The sequence below is a fragment of the Vicia villosa genome, linkage group LG1 (assembly GCF_029867415.1).
Source record: "Vicia villosa cultivar HV-30 ecotype Madison, WI linkage group LG1, Vvil1.0, whole genome shotgun sequence".
NCBI lineage: Eukaryota > Viridiplantae > Streptophyta > Magnoliopsida > Fabales > Fabaceae > Vicia > Vicia villosa.
The window spans coordinates 62855721-62875461 of NC_081180.1; the positions used below are offsets into that span (position 1 = coordinate 62855721).

At 35.6% G+C, this 19741-nt stretch overlaps 1 pseudogene; it reads left to right on the forward strand.

Moving 5' to 3' along the window:
• The first annotated feature begins 19022 nt into the window (after positions 1 to 19022).
• Positions 19023 to 19741, forward strand: part of LOC131644115 (uncharacterized) — a 2451-nt pseudogene continuing 1732 nt past the window's right edge.

Genomic DNA, 19741 nt, shown 5'->3' on the forward strand with positions numbered 1-19741 from the left:
AAAAGAGTACAATGACTACATCAGAATCCGGCTTAGATATGAAATCAAACATCCAGAAGATTGACAAAGTCAAAACATCATTCATCAGATGTTCTGATTGAGATCATGTAAAATAAGCCCACTCAGAAGAACATGCAACTACAACAGTATCACAAGGAGCTAAATTTCAACAAGACGATCTTCAAAGAGTTAAACAGAAATATCAACATTCACATACAACAAGCACAAAATCAGAAAGTACATCAGAAACTTCAAAGGAATATCAATATACATGAAGATTCGTTACAGCAAGAAGATCACATGAACAGAAGATCAGAAGTTCTAATAGAGTAACGCAGTGACATATAAAACGCAAACAACAACAGAGTCACTTATGAACCAATGAAGAATCTACAGCTCGGCATACAAATTAAATAAAATACAAAGCTTAAAATCAGATGGGAAGCTGTTACAAACATCATCATTGGCAAAATAGTTACAACATTTAAAAGGAACAACTCCCAAGGTTGATTGAAGAAGCAAGCCACGTGCAGCACGTTGGAAAGACAAAGTTTAAACCAGAGAAGCACGCCACTGACTGACACCATCTTACTAAGGACAAGGCTCTATCGTGAACACATGCAGCCAATCAGAGTAAAGCATTCAAAGCCAACTTGAATGTTTGCAATTGAGGAGCATCCTAAGTGTGAATCCATGGGGCATCTGAGGAGTGCATCTATAGTATGTGACCAAAAGAAATATACATGAGAGAAAATCAATAGAAAGTAACTGGGCATGGTAAGCTTGATTGAAGAAATATGAATCCATGCGTCAGAAAACACACGAGAGGCAACACATACTCAGTATGTGATGAATTAATCCATGGTGTTGTTATACACTAATCATAAGCCTATGTGAAGAAGACACAAGAAGATGAAGAAGAAATCCCTGCTATTAGGCAGTATCCTCCAATGGAGTCAGAAGATACCCATGAATACTTGATTGAGTGTTAAATTGAGCATATTGAAAGACAAAGGAAACTGAAGACACTGAGTTGTTGCTCGTAGAGTGTTTCATGTTTACTGACGTTGATCAATGTGTCATCAGCTGTAACAAGCTTTAAAATCAGTATTGAAGAAGGAGAAGTTGAAGATCAATATGAAGAAGCAATTCACTAGAGCTGATGCTCTAAATCTGCTTTCAGAAGATCATTTAAAGAAGCAACTCAAAGCAGAGCTGATGCTCTGAATCTGCTTGAAGAAGAAATGAAGATCAAATCAGAAGCAATCAACAATAGAGTTGTTGCTCTAAATCAGCTTAAGAAGATTTGAAGACAAAGATCAACATGAAGAAGCACTTACCATTTGGAGCTGATGCCCATATTCTGCTTAACAACAGACATGTAAGGATCTCATCTTGAAGTTGAAGACAAGAAGACTACAAGATATTTTGTTTCTTGTAATAATATGTAAAAACACATAGAGTTGTTGCTCGTAGTGTGTTATAGCTTAAGAAACTTTTGATAGATTGTTTAGGCACCAAAAGTGACTTCTAGTCAGTGTGTCGTAAACATACATATTGAGAATAGAAGACCATTTGCTTAATTAAGAAGCACACATGTAATCTCCAGAATATAGATGAACGTTATATCCATATGGGATCACTGAACGGTTCATCATCTACAGTTAGTCACAAGCAGTTGGCTTGTGCGGGGTTAGTCATAGCAGGTAGCTGTGCAGGTTACTAGATTGATGGACGTTATATCCATATGGGATCACTGAACGATTCAGTTATCTAGGGGTTAGTCACTCGCAGGTAGCTTGTGCAGGGTTAGTCACCGCAGTTGGCTGTGCAGGTTGTTAGTCACGATGGAGGATCGTGCAGATGTAATCAAGTTTGGTTATAGTGGATTAAGACCTATGTTGAGAGGTAAATCACCTGAAAAAGGTGGACTGGAGGCAACCTTATTCATAAGGTGAACCAGGATAAAAATAAACGTGTCTTTTACTTTCTGCACAATTCAATTAACTCTGAACATTCACACATAATATCCTTAGAACTGTACCGAGACAAGTCAGAAGTTCTGATAATACAAAGAAGTTAAATTGAATATCTCATAGGCTATGCAACTCCATTCCAAGTATACTTCCGCAATATTGTAAAGCATATCCAGAAGATGAGATACTAAGAAGAAAGAAAAGAAATTAAAGAAAGAGAATTTTTAATTGATAAAGAACACAATTCAATCCCCCCTTTTCTTGTGTTTTTCTCCAATTTTAATTATAGCAGTTTTCATCCATCTTGTTCCTAAATACCCATTTGGTGCCAATGACGGTTTTATCAACTAGATACGGAACAAAGTCCCAAATGTCGTTCCATTTAAATTGGATAAGTTATTCTTGCATAGAAAGTAACCATTCCTCGTTAAGTAAAGCACCATATATCAATTTAGGTTAAATACGAGAAGTGAATAAAAAGTACTTACAGAAATTATGAACACGTGGTCGAATATGGATCCTTCTTTTGTTATCTCCCATAATTTGATCTAACGGATGATCCTTTGTGATTGTCTAATCTTAAGGCAGCTAGTTCGAGATCTCTTTTTTTTCATCCTCGTGTAAGATTTCCTCTTTATATTCATTAATGTCTTAATCCTTTGATGAAGGGGGAGGATCCTCTTTGGAACTTTCGTTGTTGATCAGTTTTTTCGTTATTACACATGAAACATTAGAACAAATACTGAAGGATAGAAAAACACTTAGAAAGGGGGGGATTGAATAAGTGTGACTTTAAATCTTGGACGATAAAAATAAATGCACAAATATTTTTATCCTGGTTCGCTGTTAACGAAGCTACTCCAGTCCACCCCCGCAGAGATGATTTACCTCAACTGAGGATTTAATCCACTAATCGCACGGATTACAATGGTTTTCCACTTAGCCGCAACTAAGTCTTCCAGAGTCTTCTGATCACAACCTGATCACTCCAGGAACAACTGCTTAGTTCACTCCTAAGACTTTTCTAGAGTCTACTGATCAACACGATCACTCTAGGCTTAGTTCACTCCTAAGACTTTCTGCTCAGCCAACTGCCAAGACTTCCTGCTCAGCCAACTGCCAAGACTTCCTGCTCAGCCAACTGCTAAGACTTCCTAGAGTATACTGATCAACTGATCACTCTAGTTCCTTACAACTTAATGTAATCTATTCAAGAGTTTACAAATGCTTCTTAAAAGCGATAATCACAACTGTGATATTTCTCTTACAGTTTAAGCTTAATCTCACTAAGATATTACAACAGCAATGTAGTGAGCTTTGATGAAGATGAAGATTCTGAGTTTAGATTTGAACAGCGTTTCAGCAAGTTTGATATAAGTTGATTTTGTGCAGAATCGTTAACCTTGCTTCTCATCAGAACTTCATATTTATAGGCGTTGAGAAGATGACCGTTGAATGCATTTAATGCTTTGCGTGTTCCGTACAGCTTTGCATTTAATGTTATACGCTTTTGTCAACTACCTCGAGCCTTGTTCACGCTGTGTCTACTGACGTAGCCTTTAGTAGCTTTAACGTTCCTTTTGTCAGTCAGCGTAGTCTGCCACGTGTACTTCCTTCTGATCTGATGTTTGTGAATACGACGTTTGAATATCATCAGAGTCAAACAGCTTGGTGCACAGCATCTTCTGATCTTCTGACCTTGAAGTGCTTCTGAGCGTGATACCATCTTCTGATCTTCAGTGCTTCTGATCTCATGTTCTTCTGATGCTTTCATAGACCCATGTTCTGATTCTGCTTCGACCATCTTCTGATGTCTTGCCAGACCATGTTCTGATGTTGCATGCTGAACCATTTGAGACACATCTTCTGAGCGCTGAATTATGCGTACTCTTTATATATTTCCTGAAAGGGAAATTGCATTGGATTAGAGTACCATATTATCTTAAGCAAAATTCATATTATTGTTATCATCAAAACTAAGATAATTGATAAGAACAAATCTTGTTCTAACAATCTCCCCCTTTTTGATGATGACAAAAACATATATAAATGATATGAATTTGCGATCAGAAAGAGTAGACGGCAAAAGACAAATTACACAGCTATAGCATAAGCATATGAATATGTCTCCCCCTGAGATTAACAATCTCCCCCTGAGATAAATAATCTCCCCCTGAAATAAATACTCGAAGAACTTTGATAAAAGACTTCCCTGATTATTTCGGTAGAGACGATCATATAAGCTTCTGCCTTCAGAGAATTCATAGCTTCTGACTTCTGCTTCCATTGGACAGCTTCAGAACTTGAATTTCTTTGATCTTCAGAACATTCACAGCTTCTGACTTCTGCTTCCATTCAGGACAGCTTCAGAACTTGAGTTTCTTTGATCTTCAGAACATTCACAGCTTCTGACTTCTGCTTCCATTCAGGACAGCTTCAGAACTTGAATTTTCTGGATCTTTTAGAACATTCACATCTTCTGATTTCTGCTTCCCTCGGATAGCTTCAGAACTTTGAATGTCTACCAACATCACTTCATGCTAGATTTGTATCAGAACATTGTTGAATGTACCAGAGCATCATCTGAGCATCTCTACATCCTGAAATGTTACAGAACAAAAACTAAACGACAAAAGTCAGCATGAACGAGTTAGAACATAAAATGTATATTCAAATACATGATATGTATCAGAGCCACATGTATCAGAGCATTTAGGCTAAAAACATGTATCAGAGCAAATAATGTATCAGAGCCATAACATTATATGTATCAGGGCAAATAGAATTTTGTCATAACAGGATAGACAATGATATTCAAATTCTATTATCAGTGCTTCTGATTCATTCTTCTTTCTTGCTTCTGATCTCTGAAGCTTGACAGCACTCAGCTTGCTTCAGTTTCCATGGTTTTGCTTCTAGTGTTTGCTTTGAAGATTCACTTCACTTCTCTGTACCTGCAAAACACTTAAACCATATAGAACTTGCAGTTCTTGTTAGTGAATGTGTGGGAGCCTTTACCCAGCAACTGATGGATTTAATCAAATCATTTATCATTTATCTTTCTCCCCCTTTTTGTCATAACATCAAAAAGAATATATAAAAAGATTCAGATGTATAAAACGACAAAAGAAAACATTTACTGGAATGTAAAACACAAAGAAACTTTTTCATTGATCATCAAAAGATATTACAAGAAGTTGTGCAACAAAGAAAAAGAAAACTACTAAGACCAAATCCTAGGACCCTAGCTAAGACCACGTCTGTGCCAGCATGCCATGAAGGAGTGAAACGCCTCATTGACTGCTTCTAGGGCTTTCAGGCGAGGGATCAGGGAGACTTGGTCCTGCAGCAGATCTTCCACCACCTTTACCAGAGACAACATCCTCAGCGGGTGAAGATGAAGATACTCATACATGAGAACTTCTCATCTTCTCATTCTGGGCATAAATCCATACTGATGTTCTTCAGAATGAACTTAAACCTATCTTCAGCCAGGGGTTTTGTAAAGATATCAGCCCATTGATGGTCTGTATCAACAAAGTTTAAAGAAATAACACCCTTCTGAACATAGTCCCTTATGAAATGATGTTTTATCTCAATATGTTTAGCTTTTGAATGAAGAATAGGATTCTTAGATAAACATATAGCAGAAGTATTATCACAGAATATAGGAATGTTACTCTCAAATATCTGATAATCTTCTAACTGACTCTTCATCCAGAGCATCTGTGTACTACAACCAGCAGCTGCGACATATTCTGCTTCTGTGGTTGATAGAGCAATGGTTGCTTGCTTCTTGCTGTACCAGGAGATTAAGTGACTTCCAAGAAATTGGCAACTTCCTGAAGTACTTTTTCTTTCAATTCTGTCTCCAGCATAGTCAGCATCGCAGAATCCTACTAAGTTGTATTCTTTAGATTTTCTATAAACTAAACCAACATTAGTAGTACCTTTCAGATACCTTAGAATCCTCTTAACAGCAGTTAAATGAGATTCTCTAGGATCTGATTGGAATCTAGCACACAAACAAACACTGAACAGAATGTCAGGTCTAGAAGCAGTCAGATATAGAAGAGATCCAATCATACCTCTGTATAACTTCTGATCTACCTTCTTACTTACCTCATCCTTACCTAGGATGCATGTTGGATGCATAGGAGTTTTGGCTTCTTTGCAGTCTAGAAGATTAAACTTCTTCAGAAGTTCCTTCACATACTTGGTTTGGTGAACATACGTTCCTTCTGATGTTTGATTTATTTGTATTCCAAGGAAATACTTGAGTTCTCCCATCATGCTCATTTCAAACTCAGCCTGCATAGACTTAGCAAACTCCTTTCCAAGTGTAGCATTAGATGTTCCAAAAATAATATCATCTACATATACTTGACAAATTAAAATATCCTTTTCAAAGGTTTTACAAAAGAGAGTAGTGTCCACTTTTCCTCTAGTGAAACCATTATCCAGAAGGAAAGAACTTAAGCGTTCGTACCAAGCTCTGGGAGCCTGTTTCAATCCATACAATGATTTCTTTAGTTTAAAAACATGATTAGGAGACATAGAGTCTTCAAAACCAGGAGGTTGATGGACATAAACTTCTTCATCTATATAACCATTTAAGAAGGCACTCTTAACATCCATCTGATAGAGAGTGATGTTATGTTGAGTGGCAAAAGAAATTAATAGACGAATAGATTCTAACCTGGCCACTGGTGCAAAGGTTTCTGTGTAGTCAATCCCTTCTTGCTGACTATAACCCTGAGCCACCAGTCTGGCTTTGTTCCTTACCACTTCGCCTTTCTCACTGAGCTTGTTTCTGAAGACCCATTTTGTACCGATTATATTGAATCCATCTGGTCTAGGAACAAGATCCCAAACATCATTCCTTGTAAACTGATTTAGTTCTTCTTGCATAGCAATTATCCAGTCTGGATCTTCTAGAGCATGATCAACAGAAGTTGGCTCGATCAAAGATACAAGACCTAATTGACAGTCTGCATTGTTTCTAAGGAATGCTCTTGTTCTGATTGGATCATCCTTTTTTCCAAGAATGACATCTTCTGAATGACCAGAGATGAGTCTGGATGATCTTCTGACAGATGGTTCTTCAGAAATACTTAGATCCTCCAGAGAAGCTGATACTTGATCTTCAGATTCTTTGCTTCTGAGAAGCTCTGCTTCTGATGCGTTGCTTCTTGGCTCAACAACTTCTGATATGTCAATATCACAACCTGCAAAATTATCAACTTGCTTTGGTTTTTCAGAACCAAGCTTATCATCAAACCTGATATTGATTGATTCTTCTACAACCAATGTTTCAGTATTGTATACTCTGTAGCCTTTTGAGCGTTCAGAATATCCAAGAAGGAAACACTTTTGAGCTTTGGAATCAAACTTACCAAGATGATCTTTAGTGTTCAGAATAAAGCACACACATCCAAAAGGATGGAAATATGAAATGTTGGGCTTTTTATTCTTCCACAATTCATAGGGAGTCTTATTAAGAATAGGTCTGATAGAGATTCTATTCTGAATATAACATGCAGTGTTTATTGCTTCTGCCCAGAAATGCTTAGCCATATTGGTTTCATTGATCATGGTTCTGGCCATTTCTTGCAGAGTCCTATTCTTTCGTTCTACAACCCCATTTTGCTGTGGAGTTCTAGGACAAGAGAAATCATGGGCAATACCATTTTCCTTGAAGAATTCTTCAAAGGATCTGTTCTCAAATTCACCACCATGATCACTTCTGACCTTTATGATTTTACACTCTTTTTCAGATTGAATCTGAATGCAGAAATCAAATAACACTGAATGAGTCTCATCCTTGTGTTTCAAGAATTTTACCCATGTCCAGCGGCTATAATCATCTACGATGACTAATCCATATTTCTTTCCTCTGACAGATGCTGTTTTGACTGGGCCAAACAGATCAATGTGCAAGAGTTCTAATGGCCTTGAGGTAGAAACAACATTCTTAGACTTGAATGCAGGTTTGGAGAACTTGCCCTTCTGACATGCTTCACAAAGAGCATCTGATTGGAATTTCAGATTAGGAAGTCCTCTGACAAGATTCAGTTTGTTAATTTGAGAGATCTTTCTCAAACTAGCATGACCTAATCTCCTGTGCCAGACCCACTGCTCTTCAGAAACAGACATAAGACAAGTCACCTTCTGACTCATAAGATCTTGCAGATCTGTCTTATAAATGTTGTTCTTCCTCTTGCCTGTAAATAGGATTGAGCCATCCTTCTGATTTACAGCCTTGCAAGACTCTTGATTGAAGATTATATCATAACCATTGTCACTTAATTGACTGATAGATAAAAGGTTATGTGTTAATCCTTCTACAAGAAGTACATTAGAAATGGAAGGAGAGTTACCAGACTTTATAGTTCCAGAGCCAATTATCTTGCCCTTCTGATCTCCTCCGAACTTGACTTCTCCTCCAGACTTAAGCACCAGGTCTTGGAACATAGACCTTCTTCCTGTCATGTGTCGCGAGCATCCAGAGTCCAGGTACCATGACATGTTGTGCTTTGTCCTTCTTGCAGCCAAGGATATCTGCAATAGGAATAATCTTATCCTTAGGTACCCACATCTTTTTGGGTCCTTTCTTGTTAGATTTTCTCAAGTTCTGATTGAACTTGGGTTTAACATTGTAAGCAATAAGAGGAACAGCATGATAATTCTTAATGTGAGTTTCATGATATTTCCTAGGTTGTGTCACATGCTTCTTAGTGTGTGTTATGTGAAAACTTTGTGCATGTGAGGTGTGCCTAATATCATGAGAGTGGCCATACTTGAACTGATCATACAATGGCTTGTATGTAATTTTCATTTCATCAACAGGTTCAAGTTTGTATGGGGTTTCACCCTCATAACCAATGCCAACTCTTTTGTTTCCAGATACAGCATATATCATAGAAGCTAGTTGACTTCTGCCAATACTTCTAGATAGGAACTTCCTGAAACTTAAATCATATTCCTTCAGAATATGGTTTAGACTGGGAGTGGATTTTTCTGAATCAGAAGGAGATCCAACATTATTGGATAGTTTTAAAAGTTTTTCTTTTAATTCAGAATTCTCCAATTCAAGCCTCTTTGTTTCAAATTCAAATAGCTTTTTCAGCTTTTTGTATTTAATACAAATCTGAGACTTGGATTCCAGAAGTTCAGTTAATCCGGAAACTAACTCATCTCTAGTAAGTTCAGAAAATACCTCTTCAGAATCTGATTCTGATGTAGATTCTGATCCGTCATCTTCTGTCGCCATCAGCGCACAGTTGGCCTGCTCATCTTCTGAATCATCTTCTGACTCATCCCAGGTTGCCATAAGACCTTTCTTCTTATGAAACTTTTTCTTGGGACTTTCCTTCTGAAGATTTGGACATTCATTCTTGTAGTGTCCAGGCTCATTGCATTCATAGCACATGACCTTCTTCTTGTCAAATCTTCTTTCATCAGAAGATTCTCCACGTTCAAATTTCCTTGAACTTCTGAAGCCTCTGAACTTCCTTTGCTTGGTCTTCCAGAGTTGATTTAGCCTTCTGGAAATCATGGACAGTTCATCTTCTTCTTCAGATTCTGATTCTTCAGGATCTTCTTCTCTAGCCTGAAAAGCGTTAGTGCATTTCTTGATATTAGATTTTAATGCAATAGACTTACCTTTCTTTTGAGGCTCATTTGCGTCCAACTCAATTTCATGACTTCTCAAGGCGCTGATAAGCTCTTCCAGAGAAACTTCATTCAGATTCTTCGCAATCTTGAATGCAGTCACCATCGGACCCCATCTTCTGGGTAAGCTTCTGATGATCTTCTTTACATGATCAGCCTTGGTGTATCCTTTGTCAAGAACTCTCAATCCAGCAGTCAGAGTTTGAAATCTCGAAAACATCTTTTCAATGTCTTCATCATCCTCCATCTTGAAGGCTTCATACTTCTGGATTAAGGCAAGAGCTTTTGTCTCCTTGACTTGAGCATTTCCTTCATGAGTCATTTTCAAGGACTCATATATGTCATAGGCCGTTTCCCTGTTAGATATCTTCTCATACTCAGCATGAGAGATAGCATTCAGCAAAACAGTTCTACATTTATGATGATTCCTGAAAAGCTTCTTTTGATCATCATTCATTTCTTGCCTTGACAGCTTTACGCCTCTGGCATTTACAGGATGTTTGTAACCATCCATCAAAAGATCCCATAGATCACCATCTAGACCCAGAAAGTAACTTTCCAGTTTATCTTTCCAGTATTCAAAGTTTTCACCATCAAATACCGGCGGTCTAGTATAACCATTGTTACCGTTGTATTGCTCAGCAGAGCCAGATGTAGATGCAGGTGTAGGTATAGTCCTTTCACTTTCATCAACCATCTTTTAAATGAAGCGTTTTTCTCTTCCTGAATCTTTTCTAAACACGGTTAAGTGCTTGCACCTTAGAACCGGCGCTCTGATGCCAATTGAAGGATAGAAAAACACTTAGAAAGGGGGGGATTGAATAAGTGTGACTTTAAATCTTGGACGATAAAAATAAATGCACAAATATTTTTATCCTGGTTCGCTGTTAACGAAGCTACTCCAGTCCACCCCCGCAGAGATGATTTACCTCAACTGAGGATTTAATCCACTAATCGCACGGATTACAATGGTTTTCCACTTAGCCGCAACTAAGTCTTCCAGAGTCTTCTGATCACAACCTGATCACTCCAGGAACAACTGCTTAGTTCACTCCTAAGACTTTTCTAGAGTCTACTGATCAACACGATCACTCTAGGCTTAGTTCACTCCTAAGACTTTCTGCTCAGCCAACTGCCAAGACTTCCTGCTCAGCCAACTGCCAAGACTTCCTGCTCAGCCAACTGCTAAGACTTCCTAGAGTATACTGATCAACTGATCACTCTAGTTCCTTACAACTTAATGTAATCTATTCAAGAGTTTACAAATGCTTCTTAAAAGCGATAATCACAACTGTGATATTTCTCTTACAGTTTAAGCTTAATCTCACTAAGATATTACAACAGCAATGTAGTGAGCTTTGATGAAGATGAAGATTCTGAGTTTAGATTTGAACAGCGTTTCAGCAAGTTTGATATAAGTTGATTTTGTGCAGAATCGTTAACCTTGCTTCTCATCAGAACTTCATATTTATAGGCGTTGAGAAGATGACCGTTGAATGCATTTAATGCTTTGCGTGTTCCGTACAGCTTTGCATTTAATGTTATACGCTTTTGTCAACTACCTCGAGCCTTGTTCACGCTGTGTCTACTGACGTAGCCTTTAGTAGCTTTAACGTTCCTTTTGTCAGTCAGCGTAGTCTGCCACGTGTACTTCCTTCTGATCTGATGTTTGTGAATACGACGTTTGAATATCATCAGAGTCAAACAGCTTGGTGCACAGCATCTTCTGATCTTCTGACCTTGAAGTGCTTCTGAGCGTGATACCATCTTCTGATCTTCAGTGCTTCTGATCTCATGTTCTTCTGATGCTTTCATAGACCCATGTTCTGATTCTGCTTCGACCATCTTCTGATGTCTTGCCAGACCATGTTCTGATGTTGCATGCTGAACCATTTGAGACACATCTTCTGAGCGCTGAATTATGCGTACTCTTTATATATTTCCTGAAAGGGAAATTGCATTGGATTAGAGTACCATATTATCTTAAGCAAAATTCATATTATTGTTATCATCAAAACTAAGATAATTGATAAGAACAAATCTTGTTCTAACAAATACCTTTTTCCATCTTCTGGGGTGAGAAGCCATCGAATACAACACGAATAGATTCTTCTATTGAAGCAGTTATATGATTGTAAACTCTACAAGCCTTACTCATAAAAGAGTACCTTAAGAATAGGGTGTTTTCTCTAGGATAGGTCGAATGACCACCCTGTTTAATACATGGCATACAGTATTAATCCCATCTATCCAAATGTACTTAGATAGACTCATTTTACTTATCATGGTCTAGGACAATTCTTTTAAAACACAATGTTCACACTCAACAACACCATTATGCCATGGAATTCTTGGACATGAAAAGTTATGAACAATCATATTTCTGGTACAAATGTTTTGAGATTCACGGTTAACAAATTCACCACCATGATCACTACGAGGTGTGATAATTTTCAAACTAAAAACATTTTTGACTAGCTTAGCAAAATTAACGAAAGCTTCAAAAGTTTCACCCTTATGGGTCAAAAAATAATGTCCAAATGAATCTAAAGTAGTCATCAAAAATCATAAACCTATAATAGTTGCCTCATAAACTTCTTATCCGCGAAGGGCCAAACAAGTCTAGGTGGAAAAACTTGAGAGGTTTTAATGTCGAAACAACCTTTTTTGACTTAAACGACATTTTCATTTGCTTTCCCATTTGGCAAATAACATATAATTTGTCTTTTAAAAAATTAATTTTAGGAAGACCAATCACTAGATTCTTGGATGCAATTTTATTTAACAAGTCAAAATACACATGACTTAAGTGCTTATGCCATGACCAATAATCTTCACCCATTGGCGTCTAAATACTTAGTTCAATGCATTGACACGTCATCTAGATCAAGCATATAGACATTATCAATTCTAGAAACCTTAAAAATAAGGTTTTTACTTGCCTTACGCTTAATTAAACAACCAAGAGTATCAAAAACCGCGGAGTAGCCTTTGTCACATAATTTTTATAATTCTAAGTAAGTTGTGTTTAAGACCTTTAACTAAAATCACACTTTCAATGTTGATTGTGGGGGGATTTCCTACAATAACTTCACCTTGAAGTTTACCTCTTATGTTGTCCTCACACATGACGTGACCATTTTCCTTCTCATTAAACTTGATGAACATTGAAACATATCCCTTCATATGTCTTGAACATACACTATATAGAAAGCATAATCTTTTCGCGGAGACAAGACTTTCCCGTGACAATCAAATAGGCAATTTAGGTCCCTAACTAGTGGGTCATTTATGGTTAGTTGAGGTACAATTAAGAATCTATGTCATTTTACCACTGGGAACTTGAACGTTCCTAATATGACAAAGAGGTCTAATGTTTCCCTTATCACCATAATAATGACAAATAGCTTTAGATGAAATGCTTCCTCTATTTCTCCTAGTGATATGAGGGTTTTTCTTGAAAAAATCATCCCTATATTAATTAAAGATCTAGAATAAGTACAAGATAGTTAAGTAGAATGGATTAGTTGTCCTTTGAGATTTTCAATTTCAAGTTTTAAAGTTGGACACGTAATACATTCTAATTTTTACACCCTTTCAACTAAAGTTCCAGAAACATTATAACGCCCATGAACGAAAGATGCACGTGCTTCCTTAAGAGATTATAAAGTGTGATTAAGATTATTTATCTCCTCTTCAAGATTTTAAATCATTTCTTTTTGGAGAGAAATTTTCTTAAAAGCATTTATAGAATCCTCATACATATCATTGAACGCTTTTGACAATCCACTATATAAATATTCATCATTAGGTTCAGAAGTATATACCTTTGAAGTTTCACATTTCTTACGTGCCATCAAACACAGGTTTGCACACTCATCTTCTGAACTCGAGCAAGAAACCGAGGGGAATATCTCATCATCTTCTTCCCACATGATATAGGCTCTACGACCTTTAGAGCTTTTTCCTTTCGTCTTGTAGAATTTCCTCTATTGATGCAGATACTTAAATTGCTAACAAATAGAAGATCCTCAATGATCTTGATCCAATAATCTTGCAATCCATAATAACCTTTTTCAAGTATTTGTATGTGGCAATCCACCTTAATCCCATTGATGTCTTATATGAGCAATTGCCATTAGCTTAACATTCAATTTAACAACTCCTAACTTTGTCTATGAACAATCTTTACGTGACTTCACCAAAGTCTTCCACGGAGTATAATGAAATATTCTCTTAATGTATAACATACATTCCAAACCACATTCAAGAAACAATATATGCACCTACTACAAACAACAAAATTCACACAAAAACATTAGATACCCTAATGCACCACTAGTCTCTCTTAAAACACTCAATCCTTAGAGATGAAGGTCCACAACAAAGGATAAGGACTAAGGTTGGAGATGATGAATAGGGCCAAAGAAATCTCACACACACTAACACACTTTGATTCACAAGATATCAATAATGGAATTAGATGTTGGTGAATGAAGAACACACACAAAGGTTCTCTCAAGTTTCTGGATAAAATGGGTCTTGGATCTTGAGGGTTATCACGAGCTTGATCAACCATGAATCATTACAAGATTGATCAACTCTCTTTTTGGTTTCCCTCAAACAAAAAATTACACACATAAAGTGTAACAAAAAAGATGTAATTTGACATGGATTAACACTCAAGAAGTTATTCTTCAAACAAGATAAAGATACAAAGGTGTTAAGAATAGACACACTAGAAAAGAAAAGACAAATTGACTTTTTTTTTCTAAGGTGTCATCAAAACTTTCATCATGAAAAAGAATCACAATGAGAGTCATTGTTATTTGGATCCAAGAAACAACTATTTAAGTCTAAGTTGGAAATTTGGGTTTTTGAATCTATGATTCGAATCACTATTCAAACCTATGACTCAAGTCAAGAGCAAACCATAATTTGAGTCATTAAGTGTTGTGATTCAAGTCACATTATATCCATGATTCGAATCAAATATGGCAGAGCCAAATTCTTGCTTCTAGAGAAAGTTGTGATTCAAGTCATGTTAAGTTTGTGATTTGAATCAAGTCACACAAAGCCAAATTACAACTTTATTAGATTGTATGATTCGAATAAGATAATTCACATGATTTGAATCAAGAAAATTAATACCTTGATTCAAGTGTTCTAACTTTCGATTCAAATGAAACCTAATGAAAATCCAAAAACTAACTTGCGAGGCTAAAAAAGGATCACATATTATAATGGACAAACATTCTAATTTATTGGATAATGAAGAGACTTAGGGTACAATGCTAAATAACTGAAGCGAACATAAAACAATTCAAATGCAAATGAATTACAAACACGTGAATAGTTAAACAGTGATCAAGTTATAAATACACAAATAATCAATAGCACATACACACAAATTGACAAAAACATCAAAACTAAAAGACCTGCAATTTTAGTTTTGAAAGAAAGGAAAAAGCTTTAAAATATTGGAATCGCTTCTGGTAATACTCTTAAGGAAGAAGAAACGAAGACGTTTTTCTAAAATTAATTATAAGCTTGAATGCTAAAGGTTGTGAAAATTTCCAAATACTCAACCCACCTTATTTATAAGCAACGACAATTGAAGGATCAAGACCAATTATAGAAAGAAATCTCAAAATCAACGACTAGATTTCCACTCACTGATACACGCCAACTCGAGTGCACTCAAGTACTCTATAAATTGCCTTATATTCTAGGTGGCCAAGTCATAACACATGTCAAAAAGGGCGATAAAGCATTTATTTGATGGAACTACATTAAATGCGTATGTTCCCCATTAATTTTTCAAAAACTGATCCCAAGTGTTCTAGTTTCATTTCACATCGAATCACATCATGGAGGTCGTAAGAAGATACTTAAGGCTTCCCCCGACTCTTTTAGTGCCTGACAAAACCTTGGGGCAACTATTTTGGATCGGCCAAAGGCCCAAATGGCAAAGGTCCAATCCATCTCAAATCCATTATACTTGATCCAAGGTATACAAAACAGTTAACATGCTAAGAGTAAGGTATAATCTTTAATCTCCACTTTTCATTATTCTCATCTTGAATCTTGAACTGACTTGTGCGTTGGGGTGTTAACCATGTAGGTCCATCCCGCGCTAAGGTAAAAGAGATCAAAACCACCATTTAAGATCATCAACCCTCCAACGGCATCCATTTTTTAATCTCAAACAAAATAATATTTGTAATATTTTTAAATCTCAATCGAATATAGTATGTTGAAGACAAATTAAAATTATAAGGTTAATCAATATGGAGAAAACTTTGTTTCTAGCCATTCGGATAAAAATTTAAATAAATTTATAAAAAAAAACATTGTTATACGTTACGAGGTAGAATCTAATGAATATGGCAATTTATTACTACTTGATTTCTATTATATATATATATATATATATATATATATATATATATATATATATATATATATATATATATATATATATAAATGATGATATTTTTAATTTATGTTAAAATAAATTATTTAATAAATATAAACTACTTGTCGCTGCCACTTGCTAACTAAGCCCAACATATTTTCACATTTACCTCTAAAAGTATAACTCTCCAAGCAATTGAATTTCATTGTAAAACACGTACAATCAAAGGCAACGCCAAAGTGTGCCATTGTTGTAGGTTCTATACACCATGTGCTATGATTTTTTTTAGAATGAGTTTGGATGAGGTAATTATTTGGATGAAATATTAAATTGATTTATTTTTTATAAGAATTTTAAATAATTCAATTATTAAGAAGTGGTTGAATAGAAGAAATTGATATTAAGCCTCCATGAAAACATAATCATTTCAAAAGAACGGCTCAATTATTAATTAAGAACTCTTCCCGAAGGGCGAAAATAAAACTCACATGATTATCACCTAGGAACCATGATTAAGATAACTGTTTTACTCTTCCTTCTTGACTGAACATTTATTGTACTATCATTCCTACGACATCTCAAGAGTCATACATGTGTTTAGAAACGCATCAACCTCTCCCAGTAACGGTGAACTCTAGTATCTAGGCATCTTTTCTGTAGCTACCCCCTAAATCAATCCAAAATATCCTTTACACTTCCCATTTACCACTATATATTCTCCTTACTTGACATCCAGCCACTCATCTTACAACTACTGCACTCCTAAAAAGCATTTATCTTCTTCCAGAAAAACCAACCATCATGTCCATTCAAACCTTCCATGGTGATGAGAACTTGCTAGAGGTCCTTGTCGAGAAACAACTGGGAAACTCATCAGATGAATATATTCTCCACAAGGTCTTTGCTTATCAAAGATGGTTCTGGTACAAAGAAATCCTTAGAAAACCTGTTTATCCAAACCTGGTCGAAGATTTCTGGCTACATGCATCAGTCAGCAGTGATGGAAGAAGCATTTCTTCTAGTATATTCAGTTTAAGAATCATTATCACCAAAGACTCCATTGTTAATGCAATTCTATGTTCAACCCATCCAAACTTTGTTTCCTTAGAATTATTTGATCATATAAATCAAGTCCAGGGTCCTCAATTCCTCAGGCTTCCTGCTCCTGTAAGAAGGTATTATAACAATCCGAAAAATCTAAAACCCATGTGCAAAATCTGGTCTACCTTCATAACCTCAAACTTGGTACCAAGAGGAATCTGTCATAACATTCTTTCGGCAAGAGACAAACTTTTAGCTATAAACTTTTGAAGATGTCATCGGTTTGATCTTCCAACCATCATCTTCACACATCTAAAGGAACCAGTCATGTTCTCTCGAAACTCTCAAGACACATGCTACATACCATATGGCAGAGTTCTCTCTGAACTTTTTGAAGAAGCTGGAATCCTGACTAGTCTTAAACAAACTGAATTTACCACCAGTGACATAATGCTTAGCTATAATTGTGAAGAATTTATGTTTGACTATTCTCAACTGTAATATGTGTTGATGTTAAATGAAAAACCTGTTTTTGATCAAAACATATAAGTTATTCTCTAAAGGCAACTTTACATACTACAAATGCTTGTTGATTATTACAAAGAGGGAGAAAAAGATATATGATAGGGTATTTAATTCATGGGGAGCCATAAGTCAGAAATTAATTCATAGGGTTACCTATCTTAGGGGGAGAAATTATTTCTAAGTCTGATTCTACCCTCTTAAACGCTATAAAAAATACTATTAGTGACCAACACGCCCATCACTTGTTAAGAGTTTTCTCTTAATGTGAAATGAAGTCGACTATATTAGGGGCATGACATCTTCAAAATCCTACGCCAAATGCTTTTTCGAAGGAGTTGGGAGATCTTAAATCAATTTTTCTGATATTTTTCCCGAATTGAAATTAATGACAAGTTGGTAAAAGGTTTAAACTCAGGGCCGGCCCTGGGCCAGGGCAACCAGGCCCACAGCCCAGGGCCTCAAAAAAAATAGGGCCTCAAATTTTTTATTATGGGCCTTATAAATAAAACATTAAATTGTATATATAGAAGTTGGGTTGCGATATAAACAAACATGTGCCTATAGCCTAGCGAAAGCGTATTGATTCCTATAATTAGAGGGACGCGAGATCAAATCCTGGTGAGTGCACAATTAAGTTTTATTGGTTGTTTTTTTTCTGCTTTTCGAATGAACTTAAAGTGCTGCTGCTGGATGAGTAGTACCACACTAAATTTGCAACAATTCTCCTTCTTTATTGCCATTAAATTTGTTTTTTTTTCTTTTTCAATAACTAATAAATCTTAATATTAATATATAGATAAATATTAACCTAATAAATATTAACCTAATAAAAATTCACCTCTTTCTCTCTAACAAAAGGAAAAATAGTGACTTTCTCCTCTCTTCTTCTTTGAAACAAAAGGAAAACATAAAATTCAAAAATCAAAATTCAAGGTTAGTTGTTCAATTTTTTTCTTTTTTAATTGGTAATTTCTTCTTCTTATTTATTGTTTTTTTTTTCAATTGGTATAAATTCTTCATACAAATTAAATTTCAAGTAAATGTTAATTTTATTTACTAATTATTTTTTATTTATTTATCGGTTCAACTTCAACGTTGCGAAATTTATCGGTTCAACGTCAACGTTGTGAAATTTATTGGTTCAACTCCAACTCTTCGGGATTGATCAATTTTAATTTCAGGTTCTAAATTTTTTTCATTATTCCTCTATGCCTCCTAAATTGCCTCCTAAGATTAGAAAGTTTGATTCTGGATATGAGAAGCGTAAGAAAAAGAAAAGACTTGATGAGTTAACTCAATCTCAATCAGGAGCTCTTGATAAATTTATTATATAAGAACCACAAATTCCTAATGAAAATCAAAATGTTGATGTTGGAATTATTGAAAACATGGTTTCTACTGAAAATATGGAGGAAAATGTTAATGTAAATGCTACCGAAAATGATAATTTAGATGTTGAAAATATGGAGGAAAATGCTAATGTTAATGCTACCGAAAATGATAATTTAGATGTTGAAAATATGTAGGAAAATGCTAATGTTAATGCTACTGAAAATGATGATTTAGATGTTGAAAATATTGATGCTGAAAATCTTGATAATGCTAATGACAATGGTGAAGATAGAGATATATTTGATCCAGCAATATGGGATTCTCTTGAGTCTAGAATGATTGATTTATTGGCAACAAAAGGTCCTAAAAGAGAGTTGTCTATTGTGAAGGGTCCTAAAGACAAATTATTTAGACGTTTTACGGCTAATTTGTATATTAGAGTTTTACCAAATGGGGAGAAATGTGATAGAGATTGGCTTGTTTATTCAAAAAAGCTTGATAAAGTGTTTTGTTTTTGTTGTAAAATTTTCAAAAAAGGAATTGGTAGAGGTCAATTAGCAAATGAGGGTTTTTGTACTTGGAAACATGTTGGTGAAAGACTTAGAGAGCATGAGACAGGCATCGATCATGTTCACAATATGACTATTTGGTATGAATTGCGTAAAAGAATGCAAAATTTTCAAACTATTGATAAAACAACTCAAAGGTTGATTGAGAAAGAAAAGGAACACTGGAAAAATATTTTAAAAAGAATTATTTCAATAGTGAAATTTCT